The sequence below is a fragment of the Hoplias malabaricus genome, chromosome 13, assembly GCF_029633855.1.
Source record: "Hoplias malabaricus isolate fHopMal1 chromosome 13, fHopMal1.hap1, whole genome shotgun sequence".
Lineage (NCBI taxonomy): Eukaryota > Metazoa > Chordata > Actinopteri > Characiformes > Erythrinidae > Hoplias > Hoplias malabaricus.
Window position 1 is genome coordinate 39,502,095 of NC_089812.1, and position 25,543 is coordinate 39,527,637.

General features: G+C 41.5%; 1 long non-coding RNA gene across 1 annotated transcript in view; it reads left to right on the forward strand.

The window, feature by feature from the left end:
- The first annotated feature begins 5,146 nt into the window (after positions 1 to 5,146).
- The window catches only part of LOC136664569 (uncharacterized), a 35,776-nt gene continuing 15,379 nt past the window's right edge, over positions 5,147 to 25,543 (forward strand). The window contains exon 1 of the long non-coding RNA XR_010795157.1: positions 5,147 to 5,275. This is a non-coding gene — a long non-coding RNA (uncharacterized lncRNA). The remainder of the gene's footprint in view (positions 5,276 to 25,543) is intronic.

Genomic DNA, 25,543 nt, shown 5'->3' on the forward strand with positions numbered 1-25,543 from the left:
CTTTTCTGAGTGTTCTTCGTCAGTAGTCATGGGGGTCCAGGTGTATGGAATGTCGTTGGTCTCTAAACGTGTTGGATTTGACCATGTTTTTTTTTTTATGAGATTTTGTATAAACATTATACATATATAAATACGTTTTAAAGCACGCACACACACACACACACACGCACACACACACATATATATATATATATATATATATATATATATAAACCCCTCACTTCAACCACCACTGAACTGCTGAAAAAACCCTTTTTTAATTTAGAATTTTTTGTTCAATTTCATTTTGAAGGAGATTTATCCTCTCTTAATTTATATATAGAAGTAGATACACATAATTAAATAAAACATAAGTAATTTAATGTATCTTTTAACATATACATGTTTACAGAAAGAGGAGGATCTGGAAAGTTAATTTCACCATGGGTTTGTATTGACACTGTATTGTTTAGCAGTATGCTATTAAAAGAATGCACATAATTTATCAATGTCAAATCTCAGTATGTGTCACACACAGTGTGAGAGAATAGTGATGTTTGTTTGATATAAAATTATGAAAAGCTTTAGAGCATGTTATGAATGAAGTTATATAATAATATGCATGTTTACAAATTTTAAGGTACTAAACACCAGAGGTTTTTTATTGTGAAAAATTAACTTCCAGTTGCTATGGGGATCAGCTTACTAATATTGCTGTCTTCACACTGCTCACGTAGGGCTCAACGTAGCCATAGGTCAGTGCTTCGCTCACTATGTTATGAATAATTCAGATGAAACGTAGGGACTATGTTCACAAAGGATTTATGTTTCGTGTCAGCTACAGTGTGTGATGTAAATCCTATCATGAATATGTAAGGATTAGTTAAATGCTGTTTTAACTACAGTAACTGAAAAATATCACTGGTGAACAAGACAAAATACATATTCAATTATAACTGATATCACAACAAAAATATAGAATTAGAAACCGTACATAAAAACCCAACCAAAGTGTAGTGTAGCGAAACTGGTGGACTCTCTCTTTGTCTGTGTGTGGATGGATATAATCTCGGTGTGGGGACTAAAACTTGTTTACAGACTCACATTTTTAGTTATACAAATACACGCATTTTTGTGTGTGTACGATTGTTTACATGTGTAAGGAAGAGACGTTATAAAAAAATAACTAAATACTCTATAAAGGACTTAAATCCAGGATAATAAGTCTGAATTAATGAAGACATGGCCCCTGTGCATAACTCGTGCGGGAGCTGGCAACGCCAGCCATGGAGCTTTCCCATTGAAGCCAGTTTGCTACGGTCTCTTTTAAATATCATTTGATTAGAATACAACATTTTACATGTGCTTAATGAATATATTTTTTGTTAAATATTGGTTTTAATCATAACATAAATGTGTCGCTTTGTCAGTTACCAAAGTTACATGAGCCAGTAATGTTAAGCTACAACCCGGTCTCACACCTACTCGTGATATAGTAGTCTGCAATTCGTGACATATCGCATATTTTCAGCATGAATTGCAGTCTCCTATATATGTGACTATACCACGAGTAGGTGTGAGACCGGGTTGTAAGCTATCACTACCTCAGGATGTAAAGGTCTTCCATGTGTCTTAGCAAATTGCAAATAATTTAAATAAATGTTTTACAGTTACTGAAAGACATCTACGAAGAAATGTACTGCTTAAATTTTAATTGTTATTTTATTTTATTTTATTTTTTTTACAGAATATTTGTATGTTAGCATCTGCTAATGTTAGCTAGCATCCAGTTAAAAGTTCTCCTGTTCCACCTTAAACAGAGTGACAGTTATTTTCTGATGAAACAAGAACAAAAAGTAACTGCTTCAGCATTTAAAAAAGAACAGAAAACTCCAGTATTGTGCTTGTAAATAGGGATTAACATTTAGTGCTAGTTTTGCTATGCTGTGTGTGTTTTGAAAATAACATTGTGTTTGGTATTTAATATGCAGACTTTTAACTTTGGGAATTGTGTCAGTATAACAATTAATTTATGTTTTGTATTCTTTATTCCAGATTGCAAACATATGTTCCTGCACTTTTTTAGACTTCTGTTTTTTTTTTAAACTTCCTGCTATATATATTGTGTTGAAAAAAAAGCGTATTTGACAATACAAGAAATTGTATAAAACTTTATCTAGACAGTATAATAATTACATTAAGCAAGACCATACATATTTTTGCACAAATCACTAATATAAGCCTTTTAAAATTCTAGTCAACTGAATGGAGAAAAAACACATAGGGAAGAAATATGAGCATCTGCAATATCTTCAGACCATTCAGCTATTTATTATAATGTTTGTAACAGCTATTTAATACTAAAATTTAATTCAAATCAAATCAAATTGTATTTATATAGCGCTTTTCACAACAAAAAGTCGTCACAAAGCAGCTTTACAGAGATCCGGGTCCAAGCCTCCTATGAGCAAGCCAGGGGCAACAGTGGCAAGGGAAAACTCCCTCAGCACATGAGGAAGAAACCTTGGAAAGAACCAAGACTCATACGGGGAACCCATCCTCCTCGGGTCCACACCGGAGACACAACAGAGAACAGAACAGAAGTAAAAGTGAAATGATGACAGATGAAGGGGTTATAGTAATGTAAATGTAGTATATTAGTGATGTATGAGTCTGAGGAAGGAGAAGGTGATCAGGGATTCTGTGTGAATTAAAAGTAGGTGCAGAGTTAATCTGAGGTAAAACAGCATGGCCAAGCATGATAGTGTAGATGAGACAAGGCCAGGATCTTGTACAGGATACACAGGGGCTGGATCAGGGCAACACCTGGAGAGCAGCAGGACATCTCAAAGCATGAGAGAGAGACAGGAGAAAGAAAACCAGACAAAGGGAACAAAAAAATACAGAGATTAGTAGGGTCATGGTAAAGAACAGGCAAATTTGTCCTGCGAAAAAAGCTTCCACGGGTCAGGCAAGAGAACCCAGTGACAGACAGCGTGTTGGCGGTTACTAGAAAGCTAACTAAAAAAGCTGTAGCTATGGTAGTATGACAGGGTTAATACAGAACAGTGATAATTAACCTGATGCTGTGTATGGGGAAAAAAGCTTGTTCCATTTAGGGGTGGGGTGGGCGTGGCTAGGTCCCAGAGGAGGTTTCAGAGCACCTGTAAGTCCAAAATCGATGACGAAAGGAGATTCACGGTGAACGTAGTCTTCTAAGACCCACCCACCCTTGAAACTTCTGTCAAAACTCAAGCAAACCACGAAGCAGACTCTGGAGAGATTCCAGAAGCAAAAGACCTTATCAGCAAAATCCAAAAAACAATAATGAAAGCAAAGACTGGCAAAATTCAAATGAAATAATGTCAAATAACTGCAAAGAGTATCTTATAAAAATAAACTTAGCACAAAAAGTAAGGAAATTTGTGTTTGGTAGATTATTTTTTTTTGTTGTAACAATGCTTCTTGGCAGTTTATCTCATACCGTTGGAAAGCCTGTTAATTTCCCCTTTAAACGGTGCCACATTTGTAAGGAACATGCATTTGTGGGATGAGCAGTAGAGCTGAGAATGTGGGTTGCGCCTCTTTAAAAGGTAAATGTGGCATCATTTAACAGGCTTTCCAACTGTATAAGATTTATTGCCCAGAAGCATTGTTACAACCAGGAAATAATCTACCAAACACAAATAACACAATTTTAAGAAATTTGTTTATTGTTTTTTGTAGAAATTTTTAAACAGAATTATATTTCTTAAAAAGTTTAGCTTTTTCAAAGTTTCTGTAAATACAAGGGTGTGTTTAGTGTTGAGTGATATTTTTTTTAGAACTGGTCTAAACTACCTCCATGATAAAGTTTTTATAGCAAAGTTGTATAATTAGTGTTCATTGTAAGTTGAACCAGAAAATTTGCACTGAAATATTTTTAATATGTTTACTGTATCATCTTTCAATAAGAATATAATTAATTAATATAATGTGTGTGTGTGTGTATTTATTTATTTTTTTTCCACATAAGATATCAACACAGAGGTGTCTTACACGAGGGGAAAAAAATTGTTGAACTGATGGAAGATGAATGCTGATGCAGCACCACAGACACTTGTGATAATGGGCATTGCAGCAGTGGTAATGGGCAGTCTTTGAATTTACCACAGCCTTCATGAAGCATTTTAGACAGCTGAAATTCGGTGTGGCTTTTTTGAATTTGTTCTGAAAAACGTGAGTTGGTGTTGTGGGCTGTGTGACAAGAAGTTTGTGCAGTCAACTAATACGTTGTGATTAGCAGCTATCGGATTCTGGAGTTTTCAAGCCCCAAAGAGCAGAGGAGCGCGCGCCATGTCAGGTTGGTAACAGTCATTTTGTTTGAAGTTTGTGTTTTTTTCTTTAGCCATCTCAAGTGAACAAAGTCATCAAAACTTTTTATTGCATTAGGCTTACTTTTCTAATGTTTGCTGCAGCTAGCCAACGTGTCATTATGATGAATAGCAAGTGTTCTACTTAGCTTTTAACCCACATTATGTAATGTCTGAGCTAATAGCCAGGTTGTTAAATTTTGAAATTTGAATAATTACTTACAGTCTACTTGAGGTTGAGAAGTAAAATGTTTCTATCATTGTTTCTCAATATGACAACTTTAGAATGTGATCATATACTTTGATATATGAATCACGCTATATTATAGGGTAAGTGTACTTTTAAGGCCACCAAAATCAGGTTTTCAGGTATGTTTAATAGATATTCTTCTGATTTCTATTTGATATCTGTGGGGAAAAGGCAAGGTCATTTGAAAATGTATGCATTTGTTTATGTACATGTTTAGAATATTAAATGGTGATATTTTATGAAATATGTCAGAAGTGTGGTATGGACCTTATTGACAAAATAAAAATGTTGTTGATTAAGGAGGCCTTGACTTACATAGGGGTGTGATTATTTTCGTAACTGGGATTTTCTCTCAATAGAGTTAATGGTGTTGAATATAGATTCTTATAAACTAGGTGCACTGGGATAGACACTTGACTCCCACAATACACACTCCAGCCACTGGGGGGGGGTCTTACTTTTCTTGAGATCTTGAAGTGGAGCCTTTAAAGGGGAGGACCTCTGGTTTTGGAGGCCAGATACCGGAGCGTCGTTTTGGATATATATAAGATGGTGGAAGTTTTGGCGCTGATTTTTCTCTAGCACTCTGGAAACTGTTGCACCTCCAGATTACTACCTACCCTTTTGAATAATCTCTACATGCTTGGGCTGGTCGACCATGGAGTCAGCGCTTGGGTTCTTCGAGGATCTTTAGGTAAGAAGAGTGAACCCTCCCAAGTTCTCATTTCATCACAATAGATTTCAACACCTTATTTTCGTGATCTAATTGTTGGCTGTGTGATTGTAACTTGATAGTTTTGTGCTCTGTTGAGGTTAGCTGTTTGCTAAGGTGGGTATTGGATTGCAGAGTTGCTTGATTGTATACAGTCTAGACCTTTGGTAATTGGGTATGTTTGGTTGAGTTCTCAGGAAATCTGATTTGGTGGTGTTGATTTGACTCAAAAATACCTGTTGGAAATTGTGGCCTACTTGGGGCTTCTTGAGTTGTATGTGTTCTTTCAGAAGTCCTATGAGAGGACTTGAGGTAAGGTGGCCAAAATTGTCAAGTACTTTTAGTTTTGTAGTCATACTTTGGTGGTACTTAGGGATTTTAGGCCAATAGGGGAATATAGGTTACCTCTTGGTGTTTGAATTTTAGTAGCCTTAGAGTTAGGGGTCTCTGGTCTGTCCTCATTTCGGCTGGGGGGCTTTTGGTATTTTTTTAATTTTTTCCCAAAAATGTCTCAGTTTGATCCGGAAAGTTTTATCCAAGCCCATCTGCAGACAACGGACTGGATAAAATTAAAGAAGCCTCAGTTGCTCCAGCTTGCTGAATATTATGAGATTGAGGTAGATTCAGAGTTGAATAAAATTAAGATAGTAGATCCTTGCTCAGTCCCTAGGTTTGAGTGACTCCATCATTGAGGCAAGATTGGCTAGGGAACAAGCAGAGAAGGGTAGGCGAGAGAAGGAGAAGGATAGTTTGCGGGAGCTGGAGTTAGCTAAGATTGAGTTGGAGAAGGTTAAACTCTCGCAGATGGAGAGTCAACAACAGCGCAGACATGAGACTCGGTTTGATGTATCCAAATGTCTACATCTAATGCCAAAATTTCAGGAAGACGAGGTAGATGTGTTTTTTGATGCCTTTGAGAATATAGCCACGGAATTAGCTTGGCTGGAGAATTGTTGGACCGTTTTGGTTCAGAGTGTCCTGTAGGGGAAAGCTCGGGAGGCTTATGCAGCTTTGAATTCTGCACACTCCATGGAGTATGACACGGTGAAAACGGCAGTGAAGAATGCCTATGAAGTTGTGCCAGAAACTTACAGGCACAAATTCCGTTCTCTTAGACGTAAGCTAGCGGAAACCTATTTGGATGTAGCTAGGCAGCAGGAGGCAGTGTTTGAACGAAAGCATGTGAAGTTTATACTTTTGCAGATTTAAAACAGCTTGTTCTTATGGAACAGTTTAAAAATAGTCTACCTGTTCTTTAGGAAGTGTACATTCAGGAGCATGGGGCGACTGAAGTTAAAAAGGCTGCTATGATGGCAGATACTTACGAATTTACCCATAAGGAGTCGAGAGTGAAAGAGAGATCAGTGGTTGGAGAAAGGCTAATACAGAGGTTAAATCAGCAGAGACTAAAAGTCATAGGGAAGGGCCATCTGGCTCTAAACCTCATAGTCAACTTCAAAAACCTGTAAATTCTACTCCCTCGGGAGAAATAATCTGCCATTATTGTAGAAAACCTGGCCATATAAAATCAGGTTGTCCAGTTCTGCAGAAGTGCAGACGTGGGTCTTATACTGACTCTTCAAAATCTGTGGCATTGGTAGTTGGTTCAGAGAGGACTATTAGTTGTGTGGATCCTGAGTCTGAAATAACCCCCTCTCTGTATGATGGGTTTGTCTCCTGCTGTACAGTGTCCATTGGTTCTGGGGAGCCAGAAACCAAAATTAAAATTTTCAGGGACACTGGTGCAGTTCAGTCCTTGTTGTTACAAGGGGTTCGTGATTAGCCAGTTTCAATGACTCTTCAGTGTTGCTTCAGGGTGTGGGAAGTTTGTTTGGTGCCATGCCATTGCATAAAGTGTACCTAACCTCTAACTTGGTAAATGGCTATGTTAATGTAGCAGTAGTGCCATCATTACCAGTCCCTGGAGTTTCTATGCTATTGGGGAATGATCTTGCTGGGGTTCAAGTTTCGGTAACCCCTTTAATTAGTCACATGCCATGTGAGGTACCAGAAACAGAGGCTTTGGCCAGGGAGTATCCTGAGGTGTTTTCAACCTGTGTCGTTACCCGTGCCCAGTCTCGCCCCAAGGGGGTGGTTCCACAGAGAGGGCTGGAGGAGGCAGCATTTGAGCTTGGAGATACCTTCTTTGGAAAACTAGGTTAATCAGATGCAGCTCAGTTTTATAGGGAAACCTTAATCAAGGAGCTCAAGGAGGACCCTGAGTTGGCCTCATTGTGTAAGGGGGCTGGTACACGGGAGGAGACAGAGGAGTCGGCAGAGGTCTTCTATATGCATCAGGGAGTGCTTATGCGGAAGTGGAGGCCTCCTTATCATCCTGCTGTTGAAGATTGGAGTGTTGTGGAGCAGATTGTGTTGCTGAAGAGTTTTAGGTTGAAAGTGTTGCGCTTGGCACATGAAGCACCCATGGCAGGGCATGTGGGTATTCGTAAAGCCCAAGAGAGAGTCTTGCGTTATTTTTATTGGCCGAAGATGCATCGAGATGTAATCTCCTACTGTCGGACATGTCATGCTTGTCAGCTAGCCGGTAAGCCAAATCAGAAAGTGCCTTGTGCACCATTGTGTACTCTCCATTTTTGCGAGTGACGATAGATTGTGTTGGACCTTTGCACAAGACAAAAAAGGGTTATAAGTATCTGTTCACAATATTGGATGTGTGTAATAGATTTCCGGAGGCTGTACCCTCGAGAAACATTAAGGCAAGAACTATAATTGAGTGTTTGTTTCAGTTCTTTTCTCGGTGTGGGCTGCCTCGTGAGATTCAATCAGATTGTGGTTCAAACTTTACATCTGGTGTTTTCCAGGAAGTAATGTGTGAGCTAGATATTAAGCAAATTTGTATTCATTAAAGGAGCAGGAACACTCTTGTCTGTGATGTTTCTCTTTTCTCTGAGACCTCCTGTAACAAAATGCACATATGCCATTTGTTCAAAACTGTGATCTTCAAAATAAAATTTGGGCATTTAAACCATCTAACAGTGATTATGGAAAAGCGAAGAACCACTATGTTAGTACACAATAGGTTTCTGAACAGGGGCTCAAGCACTCATGAATAATAATTTACAAATAAACAAATAAGTGCTCATTTATTCTGGTTCATCCTGAGTAAACAGACCTCGGTGTGCATTTACCTCAGATCAGTATCTGGTAATGAGGGACAAACAGGTTTGTACTCACAGTAAAATCTTTAATGCTTTGTTTTAGACAGAACATTACCTCAATATCTGCATTGATTGTCGAAGTTTGCAGGTATTTCATCGTTTTAAAACAGTAAAGTACAAAGAGAATTTGTGTGTGTAAAGTTGTTCACTCTTTAATGTTAAAATCTTTCCTGTCTCTCCGCTGCTGAGCTGCAAGTAGGTGTACGCATGTGTAGTCCAAAATGCCTTGGGCACTGAGTTGTCACTCAAAAACTCATTAGCCAATGGGAAGGTACCCCTGAGAAAACCCGCCCACACGAGAGCTTTTTGCCAAAACTGCTTGCAAAACTCAAGGATCCAGTGTACAAAACTCAGAGAGCTCGTGCACAGAACTCGTGCTGCTTGTGCACAAAACTCAGAGAGCACACGCAGAACTCAGAACTCACACACTAAAGCCATGGAGCGTTTCATATTTGGCACAAATCTGATTCCATAATCCTTGGAATCCTGAAGGTTCCAAAAAGCTGTGCAAGCCTATTCTATACTTCACTCAGCACATGGAGCATTTACAAAAGAGGCGTGAGCCTAATCTTTATTTTTTTTAGCACATCTGTAACATTCCAAAATGCTGCGAGAGCCAATTCTTAATTCTCGTAGCAACCGGAGCGTTAAAAAGGGTGGCGTGAGCCTACTGTTTATTTTTAGCGCATCCTGAAGATTCCAAAAAGCTGCAAAACCTGTTCTTAATTCTTGTAGAAACCGGAGCGTTCCAAATGATGACGTGAGCATGCTGTTTATTTTTAGCATGTGCTGAAGGTTCCAAAAAGCTGCACGAGACTATTCTCAATTCTCGTAGCAACCGGAGCGATCCAAGTGGTGACGCAAGCTTGTTTATTTTTAGCGAATCCTGTATGGAACCTGATTGGTGCCAAAAAGAATCGCACAAAAAAAAATTAACATCAAACGTAAAACTTAAAGGTTACCCTCTACTCATGTGTTTACCTAGCTTGACTGGAAATAGGAATCCCATCTTGATATATACAGTTATACATTTTATGGACTAGAAGAGGTCTCCATATCTCAGCTTTGGGATATGGTAGAGCGAAAATAACCACACCACTGTCTTTGTCAGGACTTCCCTGACACACGGTGTGGGTTTGGAGAAGATCTGAGGAGGTCACAGTTTTCACCCCAAAAAAAAAATAATAAAGGGTACCCCTTTGTGTTTTTTTTTTTATACTAAATTTTTGACCGTCTCAGACTTCTACCTCTACCTCTACCTTGCTAGATGTTTTTTTTTTTTTTTAGCGCATCCGGAATCTTTCAAAATGTTGCGCAAGCCTATTCTTAATTCTCAAAGCATCCGCAGCATTCCAAATGGTGACGCAAACTTGTTGATTATTTTTAGTGAATCCTGTATGGAATCTGATTTGTGCCAAAAAGAATGCACAAAAAAAATTCATCTCAAATGTAAAACTTATAACTTGCAAACAAAAAATCCAGCTCTGACATTTGTGCTCCATGACTTTGTGCGTGAGCGCTGAGTTCAGCGCATGCTCTCTGAGTTTTGTGCGCCAGCTGCACGAGTTCTGTGCGTGCTCTTTGAGTTTTGTACGCCTTGTTCCTGAGTAACTGTAAACTGCTTATGCATGCAAATTCATTAACTACAGAACTTCAAATGTAAAAGATTATGAGGTTATAGTACAAACGATTATGCTACAACTGATGCTAAAGATCTCATCTAAATAACTTAAATTAACCTCCTATTTGCTTTTCTCCCTGCCCACCATTTTTCACTGCCCTACTCATTTTTTTTTACTACAGTCCATCTTTACATAATTACATAAAGAAAATGAATTAGTTCATGTTCATAGTTAATTTTGAAAAAAATGTACTAACTTCACAGCTCCAAAAATAAACTACTTCACGTGCTTTTGTTTATTTTTTTCTCTCAGTAAATAAGCTTCTATAGCTTTCATATAACCTTCTGCAACCCATTAATCACCAGCCAAAACTCACTGCTACTCACTAACAAAAAATGAGTGTATGTGAAATTATATATTCAAAATATTACTTTACACCAAAAAACCAGCACTGAGATTGAGAATGTATTTTAACCCACGTAGCTACTACTTTATGTCTTCTTAATGTGTTTAAGCAGTTTTATTTCTTATTTTATTTCTTATACTGAGGGAAGCGGTTCTGTGACATAAAAAATGCTCACATCGTCTTGTAAAATTCGCCATCAAACCACATAATTACTCAAATTAAAATACTCATGTATGAGCGATTGTCATGTCATTTAAATGTTTTCTATGTCAGAGGGGAAAAAAGAGCTAGCTAGAGTTAAACAGGTTAGCTAAAGTTTGTCATTTGGAAAAAAAACAAACAAACAAAAAAAAAAAACGGTTCAATATTACGTATGTACCATATAGCAGTTGATAGAATAACGTACATAACATTAACGATGTTGACTACATTTGGGCGATACCAAAATACATATGTATCCAAAAATAGAAGGTTAAATTGACATATTTATGGGATGAAGCTGTTCCCTGAGGCTGGTGAGAGCTGCTCGCGTGCCGCGGTCACTGAAAAGAGTGCGTAGCTTCATCGTCTTCTTCTTCTGTGTTTTTACATCAGTTCTCTTCTGCCACCTTCCGGTTTCTCACTCAGAGTTCATTCATTTTAGAGCTGTCGTTCCAGTCCAGTCGTCTTCACTTAAACTTAAATAACAATCTCCTCCCTTCAGCATGACACTGAATGTTTCCATATGTGTTTAATAAAATGCTCTGATCAGTGTAGTGTGCTAACTGCAATCCCAGTAAACATTTAGCCGTTGATTCAATGTTGAAATAATGTACTTGACTGTGGTCTAATCAACGTTTTTTTAAGGTTGAAAATGAAAATGAAACACTGACGTTGAAAAGACGACTAACTAAGTCACATTAAAGACGTCCTTTTAAAGCCGTTATTTCAATGTGGAAATCACGTACATAAATGTCATCCAATAAACTCTGGATTAAAGTTGAAAAGACATCCAAACATCAACTTTATTTGTATAGCGCCTTTTACAACTGACGTTGTCACAAAGCAGCTTCACAGTTTCAGAACAGAACATTTAAAACAAAGCCCAATGCGAGCAAGCGGAAGGCGACACTGCCAAGGAAAAACTCCCTCAAGGCTGGAGGAAGAAACCTTGGGAGGAACCAAGACTCACAAAGGAGACCCATCCTCCTCTGATCAAACTATAGATTGAATTTTAAATGATCACCAATGAATTGTCATTATGCTACATAATAATAATAATAATGATAATAATCATAATAGTGACATCAATCTTGGGGCATAATAATAGTGCATCAGATTTGGAAGAATCAGTCAATGTTGCTAATCTGAGTCCATTTCTACTTCAGTGTAGTTGATCATGGTGAGTGGTCAGAGGCTGGCAGCAGTAGATGGAGGTGAGCAGCTGGTCTGGTCTGGTCTGGGCCGCAGGAGAATCCAGCAAACAATCTTCCATCAGTGGGCCACCATTTTCTCAGAAAACAGTAAAGGGAAGCGGTTAGTTTAGTTGAGTGCAGCAGAGAAAAAGAGCATGTGACGGATCTGACTGTAACAGACTGGGAGGAGGGAAACCAGAAGGAGCTCAGGCAAGGACGTCTTTCAGCTCCAAAAAAGAGAAATTGTGAGAACATCATCCGCGTTTACCCTGATTCCCCATGTCCATGAGTTCCTGAAATGACAACCTTAAACTAGACAGAGGTTAGTTGCCAAAGGCTAAACTGAACAAGTGTGTTTTGAGCCTAGACTTAAACATAGTGACTGTGTCTGCGTCCCGGACACTAGCTGGAAGATTGTTCCAGAGCCGAGGGGCTTTGTAGGAGAAAGAGTTTACTCAAGTTTCTGCTGGAGCATTCTGATAAAAGTGCATTGCAATAATCTAATCTTGATGTAATAAAAGCGTGAACAAATTTTTCTGCATCTGGGTGGGATAAGGAATTTCTTAACTTAGCGAGGTTCCGAAGATGTAGGAAAGCTGTTTTTGTAATTTTACCTATATGCTGATCATGATGATAGATCTGAATCAATTATGGCACCCAGATTTTTAGCTGATGAGCTAGGGAGAACAGGGAAGTCAAAATTATGTATTAAGTCTGATACCTTATTTATAACAGGTTTTGGACCTAGAAGGAGAACCTCGGTTTTGTCGCTGTTTAGCAGAAGGAAATTGTATGACATCCAATGCTTCACTTCTTTAACACAGTCCTCCATTTTCTTTAGTGTAGGTTTGTCATCTGGTTTGGCTGATATGTATAACTGTGTGTCATCTGTGTAACTGTGGAAGGTAATGCCATGCCTGCTAATAACTCTGCCCAGTGGCAGCATTTATAATATGAATAGTAAAGGTCCTAGAATGGAGCCTTGGGAAATTCCAGATCTCATTTTTTTCTTACAAAGAAGAAACATTATTTACTTTTACAAACTGGTAGCGATCCTTGAGATAAGACTTAAACCATGATAGGGCCGTTCCTGTTATTCCAACCATGTTTTTTAATCTTTCTAGCAGAATAGTATGATCACTTGTATCAAAAGCTGCACTGAGGTCGAGTAGAACTAGCATGGATACGCAGCCTCGATCAGAGGTGAGAAGAAGGTTGTTTGCTATCTTAACTAAAGCCGTTTCGGTGCTATGGTGTGGCCTAAAACCAGATTGAAATTTTTTATATATGTTATTCTTATGCAAGTATGAGGGAAGTTGTTGGACCACAACTTTTTCTAAGATCTTAAATATGAAGAGAAGGTCTGTAATTGGATAGTACACTAGGATCAAGATTCGGTTTCTTGATCAGGGGTTTAATAACTGCTAGTTTAAATGCTTTGTGTACGTGATCACATACAGTATAAGGGACGAATTTATGATTGTTAAAAGGGGATTGATTATGACTGGTAATACTTCTTTAAATAGTTTTGTTGGTATTGCATCAAGTGTGCAGGTCATACAAACAGGTCAATCCAATTCTAGCTGTGGTAGTGGGTCAAAGTCCTCTAGTCGTCCTTCTCTGTTTTGTTCTATATCATCCACACCAGATGACAGACAGGCTGGATTTAGTATATTGTTTGTCTAATATGTTCAATCTTATTGTTAAAAAAGTCCATAAAAGCATTGCTGGTGTGAACAGCTGGGATCTGTGTATCAGTAGCTGCCCGATTGTTTGTAAGTTTAGAGATTACATTAAAGAGTGCTCTAGGATTGTCTTTATTATTTTCAATCAGTGAGGCCAGATGTGCTGAACGTGCATTGACGAGCGCCCTTCTAAATTCGATAAGGCTGTTTTTCCAGGCACAGTGAAATACTTCCAGTTTAGTCGACCGCCATTTCCGCTCTAATTTCCTTACGGTTTGTTTTAAGGTGAGTGTTTCTTCATTATACCAGGGAGCGAGTTTTTTCTGTCGTAGCTTTTTACGCTTAAGTGGTGCTACACTATCTAAAGTTGATCAAAGTGTGTTATCTAAGTAGTCCATTAGTCTGTCCAGCTCCAGTGGGTCCGCTGGACTACTGACTGAGGTCAATAAATCAGTGATGTTTTCAGTAAATTTAGGGGAAGTAGATGGGGTTAGTGAGCGCTTTATATAGTAATGTGGGCATGTACATTTTTTTTTATATCTAAACTATTCATACGAAATTATGTAGTGGTCTGAGACTGTGGAAGACTGCGGGAGAATATTTAAGTTTTTTATGTTCGTGCCCAGGGTCAAAACCAAGTCTAGTGTGTGATTACAATAATGAGTAGGACCTGATACATTTTGTGTGAAACCAACAGTATCTATGATTTATGTGAATGTTCTTTTTTAGGGGATCATCACTTTTCTCAAAATGAATGTTAAGGTCTCCTACAATTATTAACGTATCACAGGACACTGCTAAATTAGCAGCTAGTTCACCAAATTCTTTTATAAATTCTGAATATGGCCCTGGTGGTCTATAAATGTTTAATAAGGAGATTGTGTTCTTATTTGTGGCGGGGTTAATTATGTTAATGTACATAATTTCAAAGGAAGTAAAGTTGTAACCATGTTTTTGGTTAATAATTAAATTATTTTTGTAAATTATACATAATCCACCCCCTTTGCCCGTCAGTCTGGGGCTGTGTACATATTTATAGCCTGTAGGAGTGGCTTGATTTAGTGCTAAATATTCATCATTTCAGACTGACAGACAGTCTTGATACTGTAACAAATGTTTATATTCCTTAGAGCAAGCTTTGTACATACACCCTTACTATGGGCAAACAAATGGCCATTATCTGTAAGTGTATCCTTAAAATCACTTACCTGTTCGCTGTGTAATCTACTTGCCTGGTTTGTGCTGGTGGGTGGGGTTAGTCAAGTCTGGCGCAGACGTCGGACATCCCATTCCCAATGTATTTTAATTGAATGCAATAGATTGGAAGTGGGACGTCGGACACGGAACTGACTGATCCCATTCCCAATGTATTTGAATTGAATGCAATAGATTGGAAGTGGGACGTCGGACCCGGAAGTGACCGATCCCACTCCCAATGTATTTGAATTGAATGCAATAGATTGGAAGTGGGACGGCAGACTCGGAAGTGACCGATCCCACTCCCAATGTATTTGAATTGAATGCAATAGATTGGAAGTGGGACGTCGGACTCGGAACTGACCGATCCGACTCCCAATGTATTTTAATTGAATGCAATAGATTGGAAGTGGGACGTCAGACTCGGAACTGACCGATCCCACTCCCAATATATTTGACTTGAAGTTAGGCTTACACAACTTCACAGGCTGTCTCGTGGGGTGTGCACAATAAACATATTAACATTTGGGGTCATTCGGACCCTTTTAAGGGGTGTCCAAAACCCATGAATGAAATTTGAATGGGAATAAATTGGGAGTGGGATGTCCAGAAACTGAGCTTGGGGGGGTCTACCGACTTCACGGCGTCGAGTACTGAATCATCTGAGTCCCCCAAACAACATATCAGAAGATGGGGTCACTGGGATCTTGCGTAGTATGTTATGTTCAGCAAATTTATTCATGAAAAATGTTTTCCTTTGTTTGCCCACTTCCAATCTATTCTAACCAAGTCAAATAAATTGCAAGTGGGATCTTACTTCCAATCTATTCCAGTCAAATCAAATAAACTGGAAGTGGGATCCCACTTCCAATTTATTTTACTATTTGGAATTTGGAAATCTTTGATTTTGGGGCCAGAACTGAGGCCTATATTGACAAATTGGGACCCTATCTCACTTCCAATTTATTCCAGTCAAATCAAATAGAATGGAAGTGGGATCCCACTTCCAATCTATTCTAACCAAGTCAAATTGGGGTCAATTTTGACAAATTGGGACCAATTTTGGACCCAATCTCACTATCCCATTTCCAATTGATTTCATTCAAGTCAAATAAATTGGAAGTGGGATCCCATGGAACATGTACATGACTTGGCTGAAATAAATTGGAAGTGGGATCCCATGAAACACGTACATGACTTGGCTGAAATGAATTGGAAGTGGGATCCCAATTCCAGTCTATTTCAGCCAAGTCAAATAAACTGGAAATGGGATACCACTTCCAATATATTCCAATATAGTAAAATAAATTGGAAGTGGGATCCAATTTCGAAAACTTTGACTTTGAGTATTTTGTGCCTGCTGCGAGATCTCTGAGGCTTTTCTTGCGAGCTTTGCGATCTCTTTGAGTGTTTTGTGTGCGCTGCGCGATCTCTCTGAGGTTTTTCTTGCGAGCTTTGCGATCTCTCTGAGGTTTTTTTGTGAGCTTTGCGATCTCTCTGAGGCTTTTCTTGCGAGCTTTGCGATCTCTCTGAGTGTTTTGTGCATGCTGCGCGCTCTCTCTGAGGTTTTTTTGTGAGCTTTGCCATCTCTCTGAGGCTTTTCTTGCGAGCTTTGCGATCTCTGTGTGTTTTGTGCGTGCTACGCGATCTGTCTGAGGTTTTTTTTGTGAGCTTTGCGATCTCTCTGAGTATCTTGTGCATGCTGCGCGCTCTCTCTGAGTGTTTTGTGCATGCTGCGCGCTCTCTCTGAGGTTTTTTTGTGAGCTTTGCCATCTCTCTGAGGCTTTTCTTGCTAGCTTTGCGATCTCTCTGTGTTTTGTGCGTGCTGCGCGATCTCTCTGAGGCTTTTCTTGCGAGCTTTGCGATCTCTCTGTGTGTTTTGTGCGTGCTGCGCGATCTGTCTGAGGTTTTTTTTGTGAGCTTTGCGATCTCTCTGTGTGTTTTGTGCGTGCTGCGCGATCTGTCTGAGTTTTTTTTTGTGAGCTTTGCGATCTCTCTGAATGTATTGTGCATGCTGCGTGATCTGTCTGAGGTTTTTTTTTGTGAGCTTTGCGATCTCTGTGTGTTTTGTGCATGCTGCGCCATCTCTCTGATGTTTTTTTTGTGAGCTTTGCGATCTCTCTGTGTGTTTTGTGCATGCTGCGCGATCTGTCTGAGGTTTTTTTTGTGAGCTTTGCGATCTCTCTGAGGGTTTTGTGCATGCTGCGCGATCTGTCTGAGGTTTTTTTGCGAGCTTTGCGATCTCTCTGAATGTTTTGTGCGTGCTGCGCGATCTGTCTGAGGTTTTTTTTGCGAGCTTTGCGATCTCTCTGAGTGTTTTGTGCGTGCTGCGCGATCTGTCTGAGGTTTTTTTTGTGAGCTTTGCGATCTCTGAGTATCTTGTGCGTGCTGCGCTCTCTCTCTCAGTTTTTTTTGTGAGCTTTGCGATCTCTCTGTGGGTTTTGTGCATGCTGCGCGATCTCTCTGAGGTTTTTCTTGTGAGCTTTGCGATCTCTCTGAGGTTTTTTTGTGAGCTTTGCGATCTTTCTGAGGCTTTTCTTGTGAGCTTTGCGATCTCTCTGTGTGTTTTGTGCATGCTGCGCGATCTGTCTGAGGTTTTTCTTGCGAGCTTTGCGATCTGTCTGAGGTTTTTCTTGCGAGCTTTGCGATCTCTCTGAGGTTTTTTTGTGAGCTTTGCGATCTCTCTGAGTGTTTTGTGCGGGCTGCTCGCTCTCTCTGAGGTTTTTTTGTGAGCTTTGCGATCTCTCTGAGGCTTTTCTTGTGAGCTTTGCAATCTCTCTGTGTGTTTTGTGCGTGCTGTTCGATCTCTCTGAGGCTTTTCTTGTGAGCTTTGCGATCTCTCTGAGTGTTTTGTGCGTGCTGCGCCATCTCTCTGATGTTTTTTTGTGAGCTTTGCGATCTCTGTTTTTTTGCGAGCTTTGCGATCTCTCTGTGTGTTTTGTGTGTGCTGCGCGATCTCTCTGAGGCGTTTCTTGCGAGCTTTGCGATCTCTCTGAGGTTCTTTTGCGAGCTTTGCGATCTCTCTGTGTGTTTTGTGCGGGCTGCGCGATCTCTCTGAGGCTTTTCTTGCGAGCTTTGCGATCTCTCTGTGTGTTTTGTGCATGCTGCGTGATCTGTCTGAGTTTTTTTTTGTGAGCTTTGCGATCTCTCTGAATGTATTGTGCATGCTGCGTGATCTGTCTGAGGTTTTTTTTTGTGAGCTTTGCGATCTCTGTGTGTTTTGTGCATGCTGCGCCATCTCTCTGATTTTTTTTTTGTGAGATTTGCGACCTCTCTGTGTGTTTTGTGCGTGCTGCGCGATCTGTCTGAGGTTTTTTTTGTGAGCTTTGCGATCTCTCTGTGTGTTTTGTGCATGCTGCTCGATCTGTCTGAGTTTTTTTTTGTGAGCTTTGCAATCTCTCTGAGGGTTTTGTGCATGCTGCGCGATTTGTCTGAGGTTTTTCTTGCGAGCTTTGCGATCTCTCTGAGGTTTTTTTGTGAGCTTTGCGATCTCTCTGAGGCTTTTCTTGTGAGCTTTGCGATCTCTCTGTGTGTTTTGTGCATGCTGCGCGATCTGTCTGAGGTTTTTCTTGCGAGCTTTGCGATCTCTCTGAGGTTTTTCTTGCGAGCTTTGCGATCTCTCTGAGGTTTTTTTGTGAGCTTTGCGATCTCTCTGAGTGTTTTGTGCGGGCTGCGCGCTCTCTCTGAGGTTTTTTTGTGAGCTTTGCGATCTCTCTGAGGCTTTTCTTGTGAGCTTTGCGATCTCTCTGTGTGTTTTGTGCGTGCTGCGCGATCTGTCTGAGGTTTTTTTTTGTGAGCTTTGCGATCTCTGAGTATCTTGTGCGTGCTGCGCGGTCTCTCTGAGTTTTTTTTGTGAGCTTTGCGATCTCTCTGTGGGTTTTGTGCATGCTGCGCGATCTCTCTGAGGTTTTTCTTGCGAGCTTTGCGATCTCTCTGAGGTTTTTTTGTGAGCTTTGCGATCTCTCTGAGTGTTTTGTGCGGGCTGCGCGCTCTCTCTGAGGTTTTCTTGTGAGCTTTGCGATCTCTCTGTGTGTTTTGTGCATGCTGCGCCATCTCTCTGATGTTTTTTTTTTGTGAGCTTTGTGATCTCTCTGTGTGTTTTGTGCATGCTGCGCGATCTCTCTGAGGTTTTTTTTATGAGATTTGCGATCTCTCTGAGTGTTTTGTGCGTGCTGCGCGATCTATCTGAGTTTTTTTTTGTGAGCTTTGCGATCTCTCTGTGTGTTTTGTGCGTGCTGCGCGATCTGTCTGAGGTTTTTTTTTGTGAGCTTTGCGATCTCTCTGTGTGTTTTGTGCATGCTGCTCGATCTGTCTGAGTTTTTTTTTGTGAGCTTTGCGATCTTTCTGAGGCTTTTCTTGTGAGCTTTGCGATCTCTCTGTGTGTTTTGTGCATGCTGCGCGATCTGTCTGAGGTTTTTCTTGCGAGCTTTGCGATCTCTCTGAGGTTTTTCTTGCGAGCTTTGCGATCTCTCTGAGGTTTTTTTGTGAGCTTTGCGATCTCTCTGAGTGTTTTGTGCGGGCTGCGCGCTCTCTCTGAGGTTTTTTTTTGAGCTTGTGTACTCTCTGAGGCTTTTTTTGCGAGATTTGCGATCTCTCTGTGTGTTTTGTGCATGCTGCTCGATCTGTCTGAGTTTTTTTTGTGAGCTTTGCGATCTCTCTGAGGGTTTTGTGCATGCTGCGCGATTTGTCTGAGGTTTTTTTTGCGAGCTTTGCGATCTCTCTGAATGTATTGTGCGTGCTGCGCGATCTGTCTGAGTTTTTTTTGCGAGCTTTGCGATCTCTCTGAGTGTTTTGTGCGTGCTGCGCGATCTGTCTGAGGTTTTTTTATTGTGAGCTTTGCGATCTCTGAGTATCTTGTGTGTGCTGCGCGCTCTCTCTGAGTTTTTTTTGTGAGCTTTGCGATCTCTCTGTGGGTTTTGTGCATGCTGCGCGATCTCTCTGAGGTTTTTCTTGCGAGCTTTGCGATCTCTCTGAGGTTTTTTTGTGAGCTTTGCGATCTCTCTGAGGCTTTTCTTGTGAGCTTTGCGATCTCTCTGTGTGTTTTGTGCATGCTGCGCGATCTGTCTGAGGTTTTTTTTTGTAAGCTTTGCGATCTCTGTGTGTTTTGTGCATGCTGCGCCATCTCTCTGATGTTTTTTTTGTGAGATTTGCGACCTCTCTGTGTGTTTTGTGCGTGCTGCGCGATCTGTCTGAGGTTTTTTTTGTGAGCTTTGCGATCTCTCTGTGTGTTTTGTGCATGCTGCTCGATCTGTCTGAGTTTTTTTTTGTGAGCTTTGCGATCTCTCTGAGGGTTTTGTGCATGCTGCGCGATTTGTCTGAGGTATTTCTTGCGAGCTTTGCGATCTCTCTGAGGTTTTTTTGTGAGCTTTGCGATCTCTCTGAGGCTTTTCTTGTGAGCTTTGCGATCTCTCTGTGTGTTTTGTGCATGCTGCGCGATCTGTCTGAGGTTTTTCTTGCGAGCTTTGCGATCTCTCTGAGGTTTTTCTTGCGAGCTTTGCGATCTCTCTGAGGTTTTTTTGTGAGCTTTGCGATCTCTCTGAGTGTTTTGTGCGGGCTGAGCGCTCTCTCTGAGGTTTTTTTGTGAGCTTTGCGATCTCTCTGAGGCTTTTCTTGTGAGCTTTGCGATCTCTCTGTGTGTTTTGTGCGTGCTGCGCGATCTGTCTGAGGTTTTTTTTTGTGAGCTTTGCGATCTCTGAGTATCTTGTGCGTGCTGCGCGCTCTCTCTGAGTTTTTTTTGTGAGCTTTGCGATCTCTCTGTGGGTTTTGTGCATGCTGCGCGATCTCTCTGAGGTTTTTCTTGCGACCTTTGCGATCTCTCTGAGGCGTTTCTTGCGAGCTTTGCGATCTCTCTGAGGTTCTTTTGCGAGCTTTGCGATCTCTCTGAGGTTCTTTTGCGAGCTTTGCGATCTCTCTGTGTGTTTTGTGCGTGCTGCGCGATCTCTCTGAGGCTTTTCTTGCGAGCTTTGCGATCTCTCTGTGTGTTTTGTGCATGCTGCGTGATCTGTCTGAGTTTTTTTTTGTGAGCTTTGCGATCTCTCTGAATGTATTGTGCATGCTGCGTGATCTGTCTGAGGTTTTTTTTTGTGAGCTTTGCGATCTCTGTGTGTTTTGTGCATGCTGCGCCATCTCTCTGATGTTTTTTTTGTGAGCTTTGCGATCTCTCTGTGTGTTTTGTGCATGCTGCGAGATCTCTCTGAGGCTTTTCTTGCGAGATTTGCGATCTCTCTGTGTGTTTTGTGCATGCTGGGCGATCTGTCTGAGGTTTTTTTTGTGAGCTTTGCGATCTCTCTGTGTGTTTTGTGCGTGCTGCGAGATCTCTCTGAGGCTTTTCTTGCGAGCTTTGCGATCTCTCTGTGGGTTTTGTGCATGCTGCGCGATCTCTCTGAGTTTTTTTTTGTGAGCTTTGCGATCTCTCTGAGGGTTTTGTGCATGCTGCGCGATTTGTCTGAGGCTTTTCTTGTGAGCTTTGCGATCTCTCTGTGTGTTTTGTGCATGCTGCGCGATCTGTCTGAGGTTTTTCTTGCGAGCTTTGCGATCTCTCTGAGGTTTTTCTTGCGAGCTTTGCGATCTCTCTGAGGTTTTTTTGTGAGCTTTGCGATCTCTCTGAGTGTTTTGTGCGGGCTGCGCGCTCTCTCTGAGGTTTTTTTGTGAGCTTTGCGATCTCTCTGAGGCTTTTCTTGTGAGCTTTGCGATCTCTCTGTGTGTTTTGTGCGTGCTGCGCGATCTGTCTGAGGTTTTTTTTTGTGAGCTTTGCGATCTCTGAGTATCTTGTGCGTGCTGCGCGCTCTCTCTGAGTTTTTTTTGTGAGCTTTGCGATCTCTCTGTGGGTTTTGTGCATGCTGCGCGATCTCTCTGAGGTTTTTCTTGCGAGCTTTGCGATCTCTCTGAGGTTTTTTTGTGAGCTTTGCGATCTCTCTGAGGCTTTTCTTGTGAGCTTTGCGATCTTTCTGTGTGTTTTGTGCATGCTGCGCGATCTGTCTGAGGTTTTTCTTGCGAGCTTTGCGATCTCTCTGAGGTTTTTCTTGCGAGCTTTGCGATCTCTCTGAGGTTTTTTTGTGAGCTTTGCGATCTCTCTATCTCTCTGATGTTTTTTTTTTGTGAGCTTTGTGATCTCTCTGTGTGTTTTGTGCGGGCTGCGCGCTCTCTCTGAGGTTTTCTTGTGAGCTTTGCGATCTCTCTATCTCTCTGATGTTTTTTTTTGTGAGCTTTGTGATCTCTCTGTGTGTTTTGTGCATGCTGCGCGATCTGTCTGAGGCGTTTCTTGCGAGCTTTGCGATCTTTCTGAGGTTTTTTTGTGAGCTTTGCGATCTCTGTGTGTTTTGTGCATGCTGCGCCATCTCTCTGATGTTTTTTTTGTGAGATTTGCGACCTCTCTGTGTGTTTTGTGCGTGCTGCGCGATCTGTCTGAGGTTTTTTTTGTGAGCTTTGCGATCTCTCTGTGTGTTTTGTGCATGCTGCTCGATCTGTCTGAGTTTTTTTTTGTGAGCTTTGCGATCTCTCTGAGGGTTTTGTGCATGCTGCGCGATTTGTCTGAGGTATTTCTTGCGAGCTTTGCGATCTCTCTGAGGTTTTTTTGTGAGCTTTGCGATCTCTCTGAGGCTTTTCTTGTGAGCTTTGCGATCTCTCTGTGTGTTTTGTGCATGCTGCGCGATCTGTCTGAGGTTTTTCTTGCGAGCTTTGCGATCTCTCTGAGGTTTTTCTTGCGAGCTTTGCGATCTCTCTGAGGTTTTTTTGTGAGCTTTGCGATCTCTCTGAGTGTTTTGTGCGGGCTGCGCGCTCTCTCTGAGGTTTTTTTGTGAGCTTTGCGATCTCTCTGATGCTTTTCTTGTGAGCTTTGCGATCTCTCTGAGTGTTTTGTGCGGGCTGCGCGCTCTCTCTGAGGTTTTCTTGTGAGCTTTGCGATCTCTCTGTGTGTTTTGTGCATGCTGCGCCATCTCTCTGATGTTTTTTTTTTGTGAGCTTTGTGATCTCTCTGTGTGTTTTGTGCATGCTGCGCGATCTCTCTGAGGTTTTTTTTATGAGATTTGCGATCTCTCTGAGTGTTTTGTGGGTGCTGCTCGATCTCTCTGAGGCTTTTCTTGCGAGCTTTGCGATCTCTCTGAGTGTTTTGTGGGTGCTGCGCGATCTGTCTGAGGTTTTTTTGTGAGCTTTGCGATCTCTCTGAGTGTTTTGTGGGTGCTGCGCGATCTGTCTGAGGCGTTTCTTGCGAGCTTTGCGATCTCTCTGAGGTTTTTTTGCGAGCTTTGCGATCTCTGTGTGTTTTGTGCGTGCTGCGCGATCTATCTGAGTTTTTTTTTGTGAGCTTTGCGATCTCTCTGTGTGTTTTGTGCGTGCTGCGCGATCTGTCTGAGGTTTTTTTTGTGAGCTTTGCAATCTCTCTGTGTGTTTTGTGCATGCTGCTCGATCTGTCTGAGTTTTTTTTTGTGAGCTTTGCGATCTTTCTGAGGCTTTTCTTGTGAGCTTTGCGATCTCTCTGTGTGTTTTGTGCATGCTGCGCGCTCTCTCTGAGGTTTTTTTGTGAGCTTTGCGTACTCTCTGAGGCTTTTCTTGTGAGCTTTGCAATCTCTCTGTGTGTTTTGTGCGTGCTGTTCGATCTCTCTGAGGCTTTTCTTGTGAGCTTTGCGATCTCTCTGAGTGTTTTGTGCGTGCTGCGCCATCTCTCTGATGTTTTTTTGTGAGCTTTGCGATCTCTGTGTTTTTTTGCGAGCTTTGCGATCTCTCTGTGTGTTTTGTGCGTGCTGCGCGATCTCTCTGAGGCTTTTCTTGCGAGCTTTGCGATCTCTCTGTGTGTTTTGTGCATGCTGCGTGATCTGTCTGAGTTTTTTTTTGTGAGCTTTGCGATCTCTCTGAATGTATTGTGCATGCTGCGTGATCTGTCTGAGGTTTTTTTTTGTGAGCTTTGCGATCTCTGTGTGTTTTGTGCATGCTGCGCCATCTCTCTGATGTTTTTTTTGTGAGCTTTGCGATCTCTCTGAATGTATTGTGCATGCTGCGTGATCTGTCTGAGGTTTTTTTTTGTGAGCTTTGCGATCTCTGTGTGTTTTGTGCATGCTGCGCCATCTCTCTGATGTTTTTTTTGTGAGCTTTGTGATCTCTCTGTGTGTTTTGTGCGTGCTGCGCGATCTGTCTGAGGTTTTTTTTGTGAGCTTTGCGATCTCTCTGTGTGTTTTGTGCGTGCTGCGCGATTTGTCTGAGGTTTTTTTTGCGAGCTTTGCGATCTCTCTGAGTGTTTTGTGCGTGCTGCGCGATCTGTCTGAGGTTTTTTTTTGTGAGCTTTGCGATCTCTGAGTATCTTGTGTGTGCTGCGCGCTCTCTCTGAGTTTTTTTTGTGAGCTTTGCGATCTCTCTGTGGGTTTTGTGCATGCTGCGCGATCTCTCTGAGGTTTTTCTTGCGAGCTGCGCGATCTCTCTGAGGTTTTTCTTGCGAGCTTTGCGATCTCTCTGAGGTTTTTTTGTGAGCTTTGCGATCTCTCTGAGGCTTTTCTTGTGAGCTTTGCGATCTCTCTGTGTGTTTTGTGCATGCTGCGCGATCTGTCTGAGGTTTTTCTTGCGAGCTTTGCGATCTCTCTGAGGTTTTTTTGTGAGCTTTGCGATCTCTCTGAGTGTTTTGTGCGGGCTGCGCGCTCTCTCTGAGGTTTTTTTGTGAGCTTTGCGATCTCTCTGAGGCTTTTCTTGTGAGCTTTGCGATCTCTCTGTGTGTTTTGTGCGTGCTGCGCGATCTGTCTGAGGTTTTTTTTTGTGAGCTTTGCGATCTCTGAGTATCTTGTGCGTGCTGCACGCTCTCTCTGAGTTTTTTTTGTGAGCTTTGCGATCTCTCTGTGGGTTTTGTGCATGCTGCGCGATCTCTCTGAGGTTTTTCTTGCGAGCTTTGCGATCTCTCTGAGGTTTTTTTGTGAGCTTTGCGATCTCTCTGAGGCTTTTCTTGTGAGCTTTGCGATCTTTCTGTGTGTTTTGTGCATGCTGCGCGATCTGTCTGAGGTTTTTCTTGCGAGCTTTGCGATCTCTCTGAGGTTTTTCTTGCGAGCTTTGCGATCTCTCTGAGGTTTTTTTGTGAGCTTTGCGATCTCTCTATCTCTCTGATGTTTTTTTTTGTGAGCTTTGTGATCTCTATGTGTGTTTTGTGCGGGCTGCGCGCTCTCTCTGAGGTTTTCTTGTGAGCTTTGCGATTTCTCTATCTCTCTGATGTTTTTTTTTGTGAGCTTTGTGATCTCTCTGTGTGTTTTGTGCATGCTGCGCGATCTGTCTGAGGCGTTTCTTGCGAGCTTTGCGATCTTTCTGAGGTTTTTTTGTGAGCTTTGCGATCTCTCTGTGTGTTTTGTGCGTGCTGCGCGATCTCTCTGTGTGTTTTGTGCAAACTGTGTGCTCTCTCTGAGGTTTTTTTTGCTTTGCGATCTCTCTGAGTATCTTGTGCGTGCTGCGCGCTCTCTCTGTGTGTTTTGTGCATGCTGCGCCATCTCTCTGATGTTTTTTTTGTGAGCTTTGAGATCTCTCTGTGTGTTTTGTGCGTGCTGCGCGATCTGTCTGAGGTTTTTTTTGTGAGCTTTGCGAGCTTTGCGATTTCTCTGTGTGTTTGTGCGTGCTGCGCGATCTGTCTGAGGTTTTTTTTGTGAGCTTTGCGATCTCTCTGTGTGTTTTGTGCGTGCTGCGTTATCTGTCTGAGGTTTTTTTGCTTTGCGATCTCTGAGTGTCTTGTGCGCACTGCGCCATCTATCTGAGGTTTTATTGTGAGCTTTGCGATCTCTCTGTCTTTTTTTGCGTGCTTTGCGA